General features: G+C 38.1%; 1 protein-coding gene across 6 annotated transcripts in view; it reads right to left on the bottom strand.

Annotated features, from left to right (window-relative positions):
• The window catches only part of LOC114053869 (extracellular sulfatase Sulf-1), a 287,381-nt gene that overhangs the window by 167,812 nt on the left and 104,854 nt on the right, over positions 1–14,715 (bottom strand). Inside the window, exon 1 of one of the 6 annotated variants that reach the window (XM_027876973.1) lies at positions 4,855–4,871. The exons of the other annotated variants lie outside the window; for them this stretch is intronic. The gene's annotated coding sequence lies outside the window, so the exon portion shown is untranslated. Of the gene's footprint in view, positions 1–4,854; positions 4,872–14,715 lie in introns of those variants that run through there. 6 annotated transcript variants of the gene reach the window in all.

Genomic DNA, 14,715 nt, shown 5'->3' with positions numbered 1-14,715 from the left:
TGTTTTCCTCCCCATGGAAAATTCAAATCAATTCAAAAACTGTTTTCCCTTTGGGAGTTGTTGGAAGGTGCAAAATGTCCTCATTAGGGAAGCTGCCCTCAACTACACAAGTCATACCATTGTGAATGATGAATGCATGTGGGACCATTACTTCACACACAATGACATGAGAGCTGAAAACATGTGAACAGGAAGCCAAACCCAAGAGAAAATTGGAATGTTTCCAGCTTTCCAGGGAACATAGAAATTGAGCACAAAAAAAACTATCCTCTGGAATCATGTATCTGGGGGATCATACAGTTGTGACATTGCCATTTCTGTCCCACAGAGTGAGTAAGCCCAGTGGCCCAGACAGCACCTCTGGGTAACTCACCCTGATGAGGTTGTCTTAAAGCAATGACTATCTCTAAAGTTAGGGTTCTAAAGAACCCAGCAAGAAGCTCATATGAAGCAGGGGGTGGAGTGCACATGGGAGTTCAGCAAACGTTTCATATATAATCATGTTAATAGGAAACATTCCCCAACACATCTTACTCCTTGTTTAATAATGAAGTATACACTGACACATATAAATATGCAAAGGAGCTGTGATTGCATCAGTGTTGGGAGCTCCCACAGTCCTTCCAATAATGTAACCTATCAATGACTTAATAAGTAGTTAAGTCCTAGGGAGTTGCCTGGCTTGCTTCAAGTAACACAGCTAATAAGTTTCAGGGGTGAGATTTGAGCCTTGGTCTTCCTGACGCCAAGCCAAGTATGGTATCTATTGTACCACACTGCCTCTAAGCAATTACGTAAAGTCTTTTTTTAAAAAATTCTAATAAATGTCCTGTTCTCTCTGTCTTAAAAAAAATACTCATATCTGAATGCCTGAAATCAAAAGGTCTTTTCTATGCTTGGCACTTATGTTTACTCAACTATAGAGTTCAAGATTGAATTTACATTCTCTCTATTATTGTGTGAAAAAACTCTCAGCATAAATGAAATCAATATTTACTGTTTTATCAAATGCCAATGAGGGGCATTTGAGATGGCCAGATGTGAAATCAATCATCGAAAGCCAAAAGCTCCCTAAAGCCTACTCAACTCCTGTATTTCTAACGAGTGATGAATATTTTTAATACTGAGAGGATATGATTATGGTTCCATAGTGGTAACTTCCTAAACCTGCTTCTCCATGCTCAATGGATGTGGATTACCTGGAGGAAAGAAATATCACAGGGCTTTGTGAGACTATCCATAAGGTCTTGGGTCAAACCTCCTTTGTCAAGAAGGTAAATAGCATGTGCTGTTAAGTTTTCAAGAAAGGCATAACTCGGAAAACCAGCAAATATGATGGAGGCATTACTGCAGAAGATGAAGGGCTGAGGCTGGAAAGGGCAAAAGGTACAAGAAAACTAAAGTTATCATAAAACAAAACCTCAGTGATTTAAAAAGTTATGGCTTTCTGCCTTCAATACAAATCAAATACCATTGAAGATGCAAAGAATTTTGTCACTAATGTTGGGCTGGCAATAGGCAGTGGGTACAGTGGTGATGGGCAGAAGAGGTGCAAACTCAATTGATTACTGTAAGAATTTCTGGGCAAGATATTGTCTGTCTTCATGCCTTCATTTCTAAGCTGGGTCTCCTGATCAGGTGATGGTAATTATTCCTGATTACTCTTCGCTTTTTGGAGCCACAGATTTCCAGAAAGACTCAATTCAAGCAACACCTCCAGGGTCCTCCTCTCTAAATTATCTTGTGCTCATTTTATAAATATTCTGTCTATACTTTATATATATATATATATATATATATACACTCACACATATATACATATATATGTATGTATGTATGTATGTACATGTCATTGGCCCCATTAGAATGTAAGGTCCTTGAAGGCAGGGGCTGTTCTGTCTTTATATCCTCAATACTTGACAGTCACTTACATGATTGATTGTTTGATTATGAATAAGTGTTGGAACTGACCATGAAACTCACAAAGGTCTTTACTAGTCTGGCCTCCCTATGCCTGGTCCTCTAGTCTCATTCAGAAGGAACTGGAGTAGTTTAAAAAATTAATTAGAACTCTTTCTTATTTAACCGTGAAAGCCAAAACTCACCTTATCTGAAAGCGTACTTAACCTTTGGCAAGGCTGCTCTTCCTGCTAAATGTGAATCTTCTTAAAGGTAATAGGGACAATCCAATTAGCGGCACTGATACATCTAAGATAATGATGAGAGTCATGTGATTACAGGATAAAAGTGTTACTGAATTGTTGTTCCTTAGGATGAGTTTCAATAGCCATTATTCACCCACTCAAAATTCAAGTAAAATCATTTGGCAGTCTAAGAAATAGCTTTTCCTCCTCTCACACTTCTTCCCATTTTCACTACCTTATTACACTTTTCAAACACTGGTGAATACCAGTATTCAACCACAAGGATCTCTCAGGTTTGACTAATATTAAATCTGCGGAGAACAAACAGAAATTTGAAATATTTTTATCACTATCTAAGAACAATTAAAACCCAACAATTATTAACATTATGTATACATCTCTAAAACCAGATAATGAGAAAACCCTCTTTGGCTCATTGAAAGTTGAATATTAGCCAGGCCTATGAGTCTAATGTTAAGATTATGTCTAACATTGGCATCAGACATGTTAGCTCAAGTTTGAACTTTAGCTGTAACATCAATTTTTCATCTAGGTGCAAAGAAAATGCAAATCCAACCACACAGAATCCCAACTAGAAATGCCAGTCACAAAACACACTGACAATGGACAATGTTTTCATGGCTCCACTGCATTCACAAATTTGATGATGCTTCTCTACTCAATGCAACACACTCATTTATACTACCAGGTTTATTACTGAATTTTTCTATCATATTATCTTATCATTAGAAGCTTGGCTATAAGGTGATTTACTTTTGTCTAATGAAGCAACATGTGAAAACAATTTGATGAGGTACACCTTACTTTTTCTTCTGATTTAGGGGTTAGAATATTGGCCCATATTTTCCAGGCTTCTTTTGCTTTCATTACTTTGATTTACTTTCCTGAAGGCCATTTATGCCAGAGAAGTGTACGAATAGACTGTAAAGTACTGAGGTATGTAACTACATAGACCACTTCACTACTTCCAAATATCCATGATTTTATGGAATAAGCACAGATTACAACATCCTGCACACACACACACACACACACACACACACACACACACCCCCAACTGCCTGTGGCCAAGCTTCTAGAGAAACAAACAGAGATACAAACAGCATAGTTGGGCTTCTGATGACAGACATACCGTCTTAAATCTTTATAACTTAGGCCTTCCAGAGTTTGATCTCTGTAGTTGAAACCTTAGAAAACCTAGGACCATCTTTCATGGCAAGATAAGTCTTTAAGCAGGGGTTTCATAGAAAAAGCATATAAATGAACAAATCTAAATAGATGTGGAAATAGACCATCCTTTCTTGATCACCACTAACTGGATCATCACCAGTAGGCTAGACACTACTATCGCTCATTAATGCTTTGGCCACTGCAATCCATGAAACATACAAACAAAACCAAATTTCCCTCAATCCTGTGCAGATCTCCTTCTGATTCTGTAGTGAAGGTGGCAAAATGGTGAAAAAGAGGGCAGAATCAGTTTTGAGCCTAACTTAAAATGGTATTGGTAAATCTAAATACAAACATTCACAATATCTTGTAAATAGAAAATTCTATATCAGAAAGGACTTTTTAAAGCAATTTTTTCAGTTAATAAATGTTTACTTTTCTCTTTTCTACCTCTGCCCCAATTGAAAAAGAAAAGAAAAAGAAACGCATCATAACAAATATACATAATCAAGCAGAACAAATTCCCTCATCAGCCTTGCCCCAGGATATGTCTCATTCTGTATCTTGAGGCCATCACCTCTGAGAAAGGATGTATACGACAATAAGAGACGCAATAACACATAATCTGTTGGTTCTTTAGTTAGCAAATAACACTTCATAAGCTCTTCAGAAATTGCATTTTGCTTAGTGCTATTCTGCTGTTTCCAAAAATTAGCTTTTGTTGAAAAGCTAGAACTCCAAGTAATATTGTATAGAAGAGCACTAATTTTATATTAATTTAGCATTCTCTGAAAAAAATAGCACAGTGATAATGACGCTTTGGATTTTTGCCAGTGCTTAAAAAATTAGATTCTATTTCTTCCCTCCTAGGGCTGTCAAAAATGTAATAGAAATTCACATTTCCACTATGTAGTCTTGCTCCATTTATACAAGTCAGTGCAAGCTTCATGAACATACTGAGAGATGGGATATAATCCAGTGTGAAAAGTAACTTTCAACAGCTGTTTACTTGTTGAAATGATAAGCAGTGGAGGTAGAGATACTGAAGATCAATGTTTGTTACTTTTTTGCCTAACAAATGAAGCTTAAAGTTGCAAGGGGAGGGGAGAAGAGGCTGGGAGAGAGAGAAACAGACACAGACAGACAAAGAGGAAGAGAGACGGGGGCAGGGGGAGGGGGGAGAGAGATAGATAGAGAGAGAGAGACAGAGAGAGAGAGAGAGAGAGATGTCCTAGGATGCTGTGAGAGTGACTAGATCCAGGGGATCTGGGGAGAGGGGTGCTAGATGATTAAGTGAATTGGCTACAAGAAATTTTTTTCCTTCCTATTTTTGTTAGGGGAGACCAAGTTGGGTGGAGGACTTTGGGCAGGAAAGTATTTTTTCATCACCCAAGAATTCGAAGGAGGAAAAATAGCCCCAATGACTTTTAAATTATGAAACGTTCAAGGCAGGAAAAGGACCATTGAAATACCCACCAAACCCCCTCAAAACTAAAGCCAGAGGCTCATACTTACTTACTTACAAAGGTTGCCCTCCAAATCTTCTCTAGGAAAAATGTCTTGAGATCCAGAAGTTTGTGGAGTACCAAAGATATGGTGGCAACAAGCTTTCCTTCCCAGGACTCATTGTTTCTTATCTCTTTTGACCTCTGAATAGAAGGCCACCAGGAGTCAGGAAACCCTCAATTCTGCTGTTGACCTTTCCCCTGCCTCTGCCAAATCACTTAACCTCTCAGCCTCAGTTTTCCAAACTGTGGAGGGGGGAGGGCTACCATCCGACAAAGGCCACAGGATACAGGAGCTTCATTAGTGAAGGTTTTGTCAAGTGCTTGCAAGATGAGAGGGTTACATAAGCGCTGGGGTATTATTATCATCATACACCCCCATACAACTAGGGCTGCCAGACAAACAAAAGAGCAGTTCCAAGAAGAGGAGGAACAGAAACAGGAGTTACACTGAGGGTGAATTTAGGGACACTGTTTAAACTGACTGGATGAGGGAAAAGAGCAATTCAATATGTGCAGGCAAAGCTCTCTAAACAAACAGGGAGCTGCCGCTGGCAGAGGCCGATGAGGTGAAGAAAGCCACAGGCTCTCATTGTGAGGGCAGGAAGCCCCGGGCAAGGATTCTGTGCATGCAGTTCCCGGCTCCGTGTGGGTATAGAACAGTAGCTGCCTGTGGCAGGATAGAGTAGATGACGAGGATGCGGTATCTGGGGGCTGCAGAGGTTCCAGGGACCAAGTGCTTAGTAAATACAGTTGTCCCTTAGACCAGGTGCTGCTCCTGGTTTTCTGATTCTGGACTCCTCATTTTCCTATCATTGGTTGCCAGTGAGTTTCTGCATCATGATACTACCCTGTCTCTTTTAAGGACCCAACCAATAAGGCATGAGGGAGCACTTTATTCTGTGAGGAGTACAGGAAATGGGGTAGAATGTTGGAAAGGACTTTGGCTCCAATGATTTGGAATTAGTTCCAGCCATACTACTTGTTAATTGTGTGAAATAGAGGATAGGGCCTGGCTCTGCAATTTTCTTGGTACAGGGAATTCCCTTAGAAGAAGCTGTCCCTACCAGTAAAGGTCAGCACCTGCTTTGCAACTCAGAGCTTTGCCTAGCCCTAGGACAACATGAGGTTAAATGACTTGTCCAGGCTCTCATGGCCAGTATGTGGCAGAGATAAGGACTTGAATCCACTCACCTCACTACTCACCACAACACACTTTGTCTTTAGTTTTGTGACTTTGGATAAATCACTTTGTTTCTTCAGAGCATCATTTTCCTCATTTGTAAAATAGAAAGGTAATGATTCCATTGCCTACCCACCTTGTTTCCCTAAGAAATCTCAGGGAATCTCAAAAGCCCGAGTCACACCATTAGGAATAGGACCAGCACTAAGATCTCGAAGACCCTTTCTCACCATTGAGGTGTTTGAATATCAACTAGTACCCAATTCCTTGAAAGTCTTCCCTCTTCCTCAACTAGTTTGAATTAGCACCACTTCCAAGTCCGGATTCCTTGTTCCTTTTCCCCAATACTTAGTCCTGCATGATCGGGACAAGAAATGTATTAAAAGCCTATCAGATTTTGTTGTTGTTTGTCCTTCGTTCTTGAAGAGGACCATGACATCAGGGAGGTAAGAGATCTAACTGGTTTAGGGGGAGGATACCACATTCCCTCTGAGGCTCTAGTTGGGTGCACCCAATTCCACCTGAGACTCCAGTGGTCCAGACCTGTTTCTACCATCCTCCCTGACTGCCTTTCTTACTGTGAGTATGCCATCTCAATAAAGGTGACTTCCTTTGCTGTCTTGTGTGCTCCATGTTTCTGTGCACTGGACTACTGATATCTTTGAACTTTTCTAAGTCTGCATTAAGACACTATCTACCCCACTGATTTGTTGCTAGAATTAATGAGATAAAGTATGTAAAGCACTTTGTAACCCCAAATTATTATATAAATGTTAACTATTATTATCATCATCATCATGAAAGATGATGATGACAATAATTTGTGATTCTTGATACCTTGTTTTCCTACAGATTGTATATAACATGTTCCCTAGACACTGAATAATAATAGTTAATAATCAATAATAATTATGATGACAAATAGCGTGGTATAATAGACCAAGGGCTGGGTGTGGTAGAGCTGTGCTCAAACCTTGTGTCTGATATCGTCTATGTGACTACTGGCAAGTTGCTTAACCTCTCTGAGTCTAAGGGAACATTAACATTATAAACTACATAAATCATAAGTCCTTGACATGTTACTACAATAATAGTAGTGATGATGATGGTGATGGTGGTAATGATTTTCATCTGGTAAACTGACACTAATCACTTCATATTCCTATAACTTGAATCAGGGTCATACAAATATATAATTTTAATATTGGAAGATATCTTAGAGGTCCTCTAGTCCAATTCCCTCATTTTACAGATGAGGAAACTGAAGTCCAACTTAGTTAAGGGACCACACCAATAGTGTCAAGCTAGGACTAGAATGGGATTTACCCTTTGACATACCCAAATACACATGATAATGAGACCTGTTAAAATTAACTTATAATAGTACAATGACTAATATAATATCTTAGTGAACCTGCTCAGTGGGCCTTTAACTATGCCAGGCCCCCTACCTTGATATTCCACATTTTCTTATCTACTAAGAGATGACAGTTGTCTATGTAATGATAATGAAATATTATCTCAAGGTCACATCTCCTAATCAAATATGTTACCATTGTTTTCTAAAAGTGTAAGGTTTAAGATAATAGTTTTTGTATGGGAAGATCTAACATTTTTCTGGTTCTATGACTGTGGGTAGAAAGTAGAACAACTTTTGTTTTGTCAGGTCAAAGCTGAGTAAAGGTTACAAACATACATACATATGGACAATTTAGTTGTTATTTTCCTAATTCAAGCAAAGGTAGATGAAGGGCTAAGTTGGATGCACTGTGGGACATCTTCCCCACCATGAATCACCCCTTCATTATATAGACTGATCCTGATAAGTCTAATGTTGGGAGCAGATGAAGAATTTGGGTGTAGGACTCCCAATGTGGGTACTTTCAATTCTCAGTGTTGGAGCTCTCACTGATGAAACCTATCTATGATTCAGGACATAAGACCTAGGGGATTTTTTTTAGGCAAGAAAAGGTTAAGCAACTTCCCAAGGGTCACATTACTAGTAAGTGGCTGAGGTAGGATTCAAACCTAGACTTTCTGACTTGAAGCCCATCACTCTGCTACCCTATGTACCTCTTCTCATTGGAATAACATGGCTTAAAACTTTTATGTATTTGCAAATATTTGCTATTTACATTTTAAAATACATATTACTTTCCCCAAATAGAATATAAGCTTCTTGAAGTCAGGGACTATTGTGTTTTTGTCTTTGTTTCCCTTCACTTAGCACAGGACCTGACCTAGTACTATAAATACTTGAATGAATGAATGAATTAGTCCACTCAAAATTACTCTATATGAAGCTTGCCTCTTCCATTTGGGTTAGCATATGTATAGTGGTTTATGAAAAGCCACATGGATAGGAAAAGCATTATTTCAGGCCTAGGAAAGGTAAAATAATCTAAAGTCCCTCTGGTTTCTCCTTACATATTTGTGATGATGCTCTGACACAATAGAAAAATGGAGCACAAAATTATGAAGGAACCTGACAAAAAATATGGAATAAGCAGCTCATGACTATGTAGCCCCCACTATGCATCAAAATATTTACAAATACAGCTCAGTGTGAAGTGACTCCATATTTGAATTCACATTATTCAAAAGTATAATTATATGTAAAATATTTTAACTGGATCCAGCACAATGGAAATGTGCAAAATAAAATAATGAAACATTATTTGCACTAATCAGGACCTAGCTGTAGAAATTATAATACAAAGATACTATGTCCATGTGTCCATGATGTACTTTGGATTCAGGCTGCCTGGGATTTTCCTTCTGTGCTTAATTTTTTAAATATAATTTCTACCTGGAGATCTTTTGGAAGAGCAGAAGTATATTACTGGCATGGCTTAACATCCTTGGGATGGCTCCAGTGTACTCCTGCCTGGAGGCCAAAAGATAAGCACAATTACCCATTGGGGTTTCTTCCAGTCCTATCATGTAAACCTTTATTAATTGTAATCATTTGGTGGTACCCTGGGTAAAGTGAATATGCAAAGATTTCTCCTTCTTAGACAAGTAATCATTGCTTAATAAACATTTTTCTATTATGAAGCCTACTAGTCTCCTTTAAAATTATCCATTACAGAAACAAAACTTGAGATGTCATTTTTTTTCCTCTTCATGAAATTTACTATGGGAAGAAAGATTATGCATGTTTGCACTAGGCTTTGGGTTCTAACTGAATTTTCTCCAAAGTACATAGAATGCACAAGATCATTTAATCACTTCCAAAAGTTTAATACTTTTCATTCCCAAACAATACTTTCATCTTCATTTTACTTATGGAGAAACTGAGTCACAGAGCTTGAAGTGTCTTGATTATAAGTTACACTAGTCTGATTTGCTAACTACCGGGCCCACAGATAGTGGATAGGAAGGATAATGGACTTGGAATCTGGGAAAACAGGCTTGAATATGACCTAGCTGTGCAGTTATAAAAAAGTCATTTGACCTCTCTGAGCTTTAGTTTTCATCTCTTTAAAACTAAGCACAATAACTACAATATCTACCTCATAGGATTGCTGAGAGGCCCTAATTAGATAAACCATAGAAAGTGCTTAGTAACTCTTTGGTTGGGGGTGGGGGAGGTGGGACTAGGGGAAACTGGGCCATCAATTTCTGGAGTAGACAACCCTCCAACAAGGAGATCCACCCCTGTTGTATAACTTAGGGTCTTAGAGAGAGGCCTGGGGCAGTGACAGGCTAAATGACTTGTCCAGGATTACACAGACAATATGCATCAGCAACATCATATACAAAGTCCTGGCTCCAAGGCCAGCCCTCTATTGACCACCTCTCCCTGCCTCTTTAATAAACGTTAAGGGCTATCTAAATAGAATTTATTATCGTTGTTATCTGTAGGCTATAAAACGATGATAAGGTGAAAGTTACAAAATAAATGTTTAAATTGGGTCCGTACAACTTTGCTCGAGTCTCAATACCATTAAAAGACCTTAATCAGATGCCTATTTGCCGGTTGTGTTGCCTTTTATCCAAAGCTCTGCAGATCGAGTAAACAGATCCAAACACAAGCTGCCCGCACAACGAACCTGCGCCACGCACACTCTCTCCCATTTCTTATGTGCCGTGAACCAAGCTAATCAAAATAGAGTCTGAGTTCTGTTGGAAAAGGGTTCATTTAAACCACATCTGTTGCTCATCAAACTTCCATTTGGGGAATGGATAGCTCTCTTCTGCAGTTCGATTTTGCCGGGTCTTACGGCATCGCATAGCCTGCGTTCCATTTCACAATACACCAGCACATCCGTGTTGTCAGGTCCCTGACTGAATACTGCACTCCTTATCCCTCTACTCGACTTCCTACTTCAAAGGACTCCTCACTTGACTAATTCTAGAACATAAATTGATTTTCTCTCATTTGTTGTGGTTGACAATAGGAAGGCTGACTCAGCAGCATTGCTAAAATGACAGCCCATTTCTATTCCAGGGGAAGGAATTCCTATTAATGCTCTTAATGAGGAGCATCCCTATGAGAGATAGGGAATCATCTATGCTTAGCAGTAACCTGATTAGGATTGCAAATATGTGCTACTTAGAAAGGAAATAATCAGACATGGGGGAAATGATTTAAGCAGATCCAAATTAATAGCAAGGATTAGTTCACTGCAGTTTCCTAATGTGGCTTGTGTATTAGACATAGATAAGATCACAGGGTGGAAGGTAGATTTGGAATTGGTCTTCAGATGCACTGGCATTCCGCTAGGAAGGAAACTAACTGGACATACTGCTATAGTAAGATACTCTTACATTTTCCTAGGGTTGGGGGAGTAGTACTGTGGTGATGTTATAAATTTCAAGACACCAAGGAAAGGTAAAGAAACTATAGGTTATATGTTGATATATTTGACAAACATTTTTATGTGCAAGTTTATAATATTCCTACTATGTGTGATAATAGTCCTACTATGTGCAGGCAATAGTTTATCTAAAAAATGCAATCCAGCAAAATTGACTGTGTGCAAGATAGTGTATCACACACTGAAGGTACAAAAGTGAAAAATGATTCAATTCTTTTCCTTAAGGAGCTTAAAATCTAAGAGGGTGCATGCATGTGAAACATTATACACACACAAACAACACAAATGGGATGATATGTTCTAAGATTTTGATAGGAAATGAAGACAAGTTCACTGGCTTGTAGTCAGTGGTCACCATCATTCTCTTCCCTTCTTTGAAAACAGGGGATGGCAGTTGCCTTTCTCCGATCTGGCAGCACATCTTCAGTTTCTTTCTTCCTTCAGTATCTCAGTATATTTCAAAGATCTCTCTCTGATGAGGGAAGGGAGTTCATTTGGCCTGGTGACTTAAATTCATTGAGGACTGCTAGGTGCTCTCTTTCTATCCCTTCTTGTCTTAAATACCAACTTCCCATTATCAATCTTTGCTTTATCTTTTCCAATCCAAAGATCATTCACCTTGGCAGAGAAAACAACAGCAAAACCAAAGGTGAACAATTTTGCCTCCTCTGTCAACCATTATTATCATCTCATCCATGCTGAGAGCAGCAATCCCATTCCTTCTTTGATCCCACTCTTTCCCCAACATAGGATAAAAAAAATTCTTTTTTGTTGTCATTATCTTTGCTCACCAATCCCCAGGCATGTCGGGCTTTGGCACTTCTGACAGCATCCTTATAGGACTGTGCCCCATTTTTGTATTTCTGTGAATTGATGCAGAATGAAGAAAGCACGGAACAAAATGACTAGAACAATTTAAATTAAAACAACATTAAAAGAAAATAAATCTCAGATGAAATTCAAAGACCAATCTTATTTGAGAGGACTGATGTTGCAACATTTCCTTGGAGGTGGGGGATTTTGGAAGGCTGTAGAATGTTGCATATAAGAGACATCATTGCTGTAATAGTTTTGCTTGACTTTTTGCTGTTGTTGTTACAAGGAAGGGCCCTGCGTGTGTGCGCATATGTGTGTGCATGTATGTGTGTGTGTGTGTGTGTGTGTGTGTGTGTAATATTAGGAAATGACAATATCAAATGACAAAAGTCACCCATAAAATGTAAAAAATGAAATATAATACAAAATAAATAAACTCTAAGATGGCTGATGAGTTCCCTATACAACTAATACTATTGATTCTTTAGACAACTCTTTTTCTCTTTACTAGAATTTGTTTTTTATTTTTATTTTTTCAGAATTTCATTCTGGAGAATTTTCTGTATTTAATAGACTGACTTCCTTTCTAACTATCATTTTTCTGAACTAAAATTCTAGAAGGGAAGTTCATGAAGCATACAAAATGAAAGAAAATACAAAAATAAATAAAATTTGCTCCCCATCAATTGAGGATATGTGTCAAACTATACTTGGCATTTCCTCTATCATTATTTCTGGATTGGAGTTATTCTTTCACCACTAAAATTCCCATCATTTCCACCCCAGTGACAAATTTCTCTTTGTTGGTAAAAATCATATTTAGAATAGAATTTCCCCTTGTTTGTTCCTCTACCTTATCATTAAGGCGAGTCAAGATGTTATTATCTATTCTGCTTTTGGCAGAGATTTTGCTCTAGCATATGTTCAGATAATTAAAGTCTCCTATCACTGTTATATGATACTGCCTTTCTAGCCCAGGCTCAAGTCCTGTAGTGTAATGGGTGGAGTGCTGGACTTGGAATTAGCAAGACCTCAGTCCAAAATCCACTGTTGACATATACTAGCTCTGCTTCCATGGATAAGTCACTTAACACGTAAGTCTCAGTTTCCTTATTTGTAAAATGGGGATATTATGCTCCTCATAGTAACATTATTTGACTCAAGATTATGTACGCAAAAAGAACAATGGTTCTGGAGTCAAAGAACCTGGGTTCAAGTTCTGCCTCTACCTTCTTACCTGCATGAGTTTGCGAAAGTCATTTAGCATCCTTAGGATTCAGTTACTTCATCTGTAAAATGATGAGATTGGGCTAGATGGCCACCAGGCTCTCTTCCAGCTCTAAATCTAAGATCTTATGATAAGAACCATCATCATTGGTACCTCTTTCTTGCCCTCCTCTTCACTTTCCTTTCTCTTCAGTTGTTTCATAGCAGACTCTGATGGCAATTGCACTTCTATTTGAACTTTACCCAAGTGTTTTTCACCCTCTGCAGCCTTAGCTCAGTGTTTCTTTTCTCTGGGACTGTGTACTGGTGGATAATTAGGGATGAGGAAAGGACTGACAGGACACTAGGAAGAAAAAGGAAGTTTTTGGTTTTTTTAAGAATTAATTCAGAGTTATAAGCTTGACCTCCAGTCATAGAAGACTTATTCCCTTTATTCCATTTTCCTGTAAGCATTGGAATGACTTTTAAAAAAATCCAAAAAGACACTATAGGCTATACTTCAGTCTGCATCATTCCTTCACTCACCTCTCCACCCCTCCTCCCAGAAATTCCCAGCACATTAGCTATTTATCTCTAGCTGCTTCTAGTTAATATTAAATTATCTTCCATGGGAATCTGCCCCCATTTCCGTTTGCTATGCATCTCTTCAATATACACTGCAGTATGGTCCAATTTATGATAAATGAGTTTGCTGCATCCTCATTTTATATTGCTAACAAAGAGTTATCTTCATTTACAAGACAAAGGAAACTTGTCAACACTAAGTTCTAGTTTTTAATAGTTGGCATATTTCATCTTATACCAAGTCAAGCGTCTCATGCCATAGCAGTCAGGCATTCCTGATAATCACTGAAGTTAGAGCTTCACAATGTGGTTCTTTTATCTAGATTTCAGTGAATCCCTTGCTCATGTGAATACTCTCTATTCAAACATAAGCACAAAAATACATCTCAAGGACAAATATTTTGATTCTATTTAATTCTAGAGTTTGTCAAATTCCTGCTATGTTCAAGGCACTGTGCTGGGCTATGGAGATACAAACAAACAAAAATATCTATTCTTTGCCCCCAAGGTGTTTATATTTTCTTAAAATGGAAGGAAAAATGACATATACTATAGTCAACTGTAATAGTCAACTATAATAAAAGATAGGTGAAAACCAAGTACTCTAATGATACTTGAGGCAGGAACATATTCAGGAAGGAGGGATATGGAAAGGAATCACTGAGGAGGTGACTTCTGACCTGAACTTCAATGAAAGATAAGGATTCTGAAAGAAAGTCCATTTTTAGATGAAGATAAGGCAGGAATGAATCCTACGTATGGGAGAGGGCTTTTATAAACTCACTGAGGCTGGATATGAGCTGGTAATTTTTTAAGAAAGGAGAAACATGGGTCATAAAGTTTGGGGGGCAGACAAAAATTTTTCATGTTTCAATTCAATTCAAAAATATTTATTCAATGTATATGTTAGGCATTGGTTGGGAAATACTAATCCATTGCCAACTCCCTCCATGTTTCCTGAATCCTTTCTATAGTATCTCTGACAGGGGATTATCCCTCTTCTAATTGAAGACTTCCATTTTTGAACTCACTACATAATGAGGTAAGCCATTTCACTTTAGGACTGCTCTAATTATCAGGCACGGTGGTGACTGTCAGTAACATTATTTTTGATGGGAATTTAGTAAAGATTAACATGTAAGAGCTTAGTTCATGAGTTATAACATTCAATTATTCAATATCTATGTACTTATCTATCAGATACTATCTATCTATCTATCTATCTATCTATCTATCTATCTATCTATCTATCTATCTATCTA

This window comes from Vombatus ursinus, unplaced genomic scaffold (assembly GCF_900497805.2).
Source record: "Vombatus ursinus unplaced genomic scaffold, bare-nosed wombat genome assembly UNPS02014812.1, whole genome shotgun sequence".
Lineage (NCBI taxonomy): Eukaryota > Metazoa > Chordata > Mammalia > Diprotodontia > Vombatidae > Vombatus > Vombatus ursinus.
Note: the sequence above shows the minus strand (reverse complement) of the source record. Positions and strands in the feature narration are given on the sequence as shown.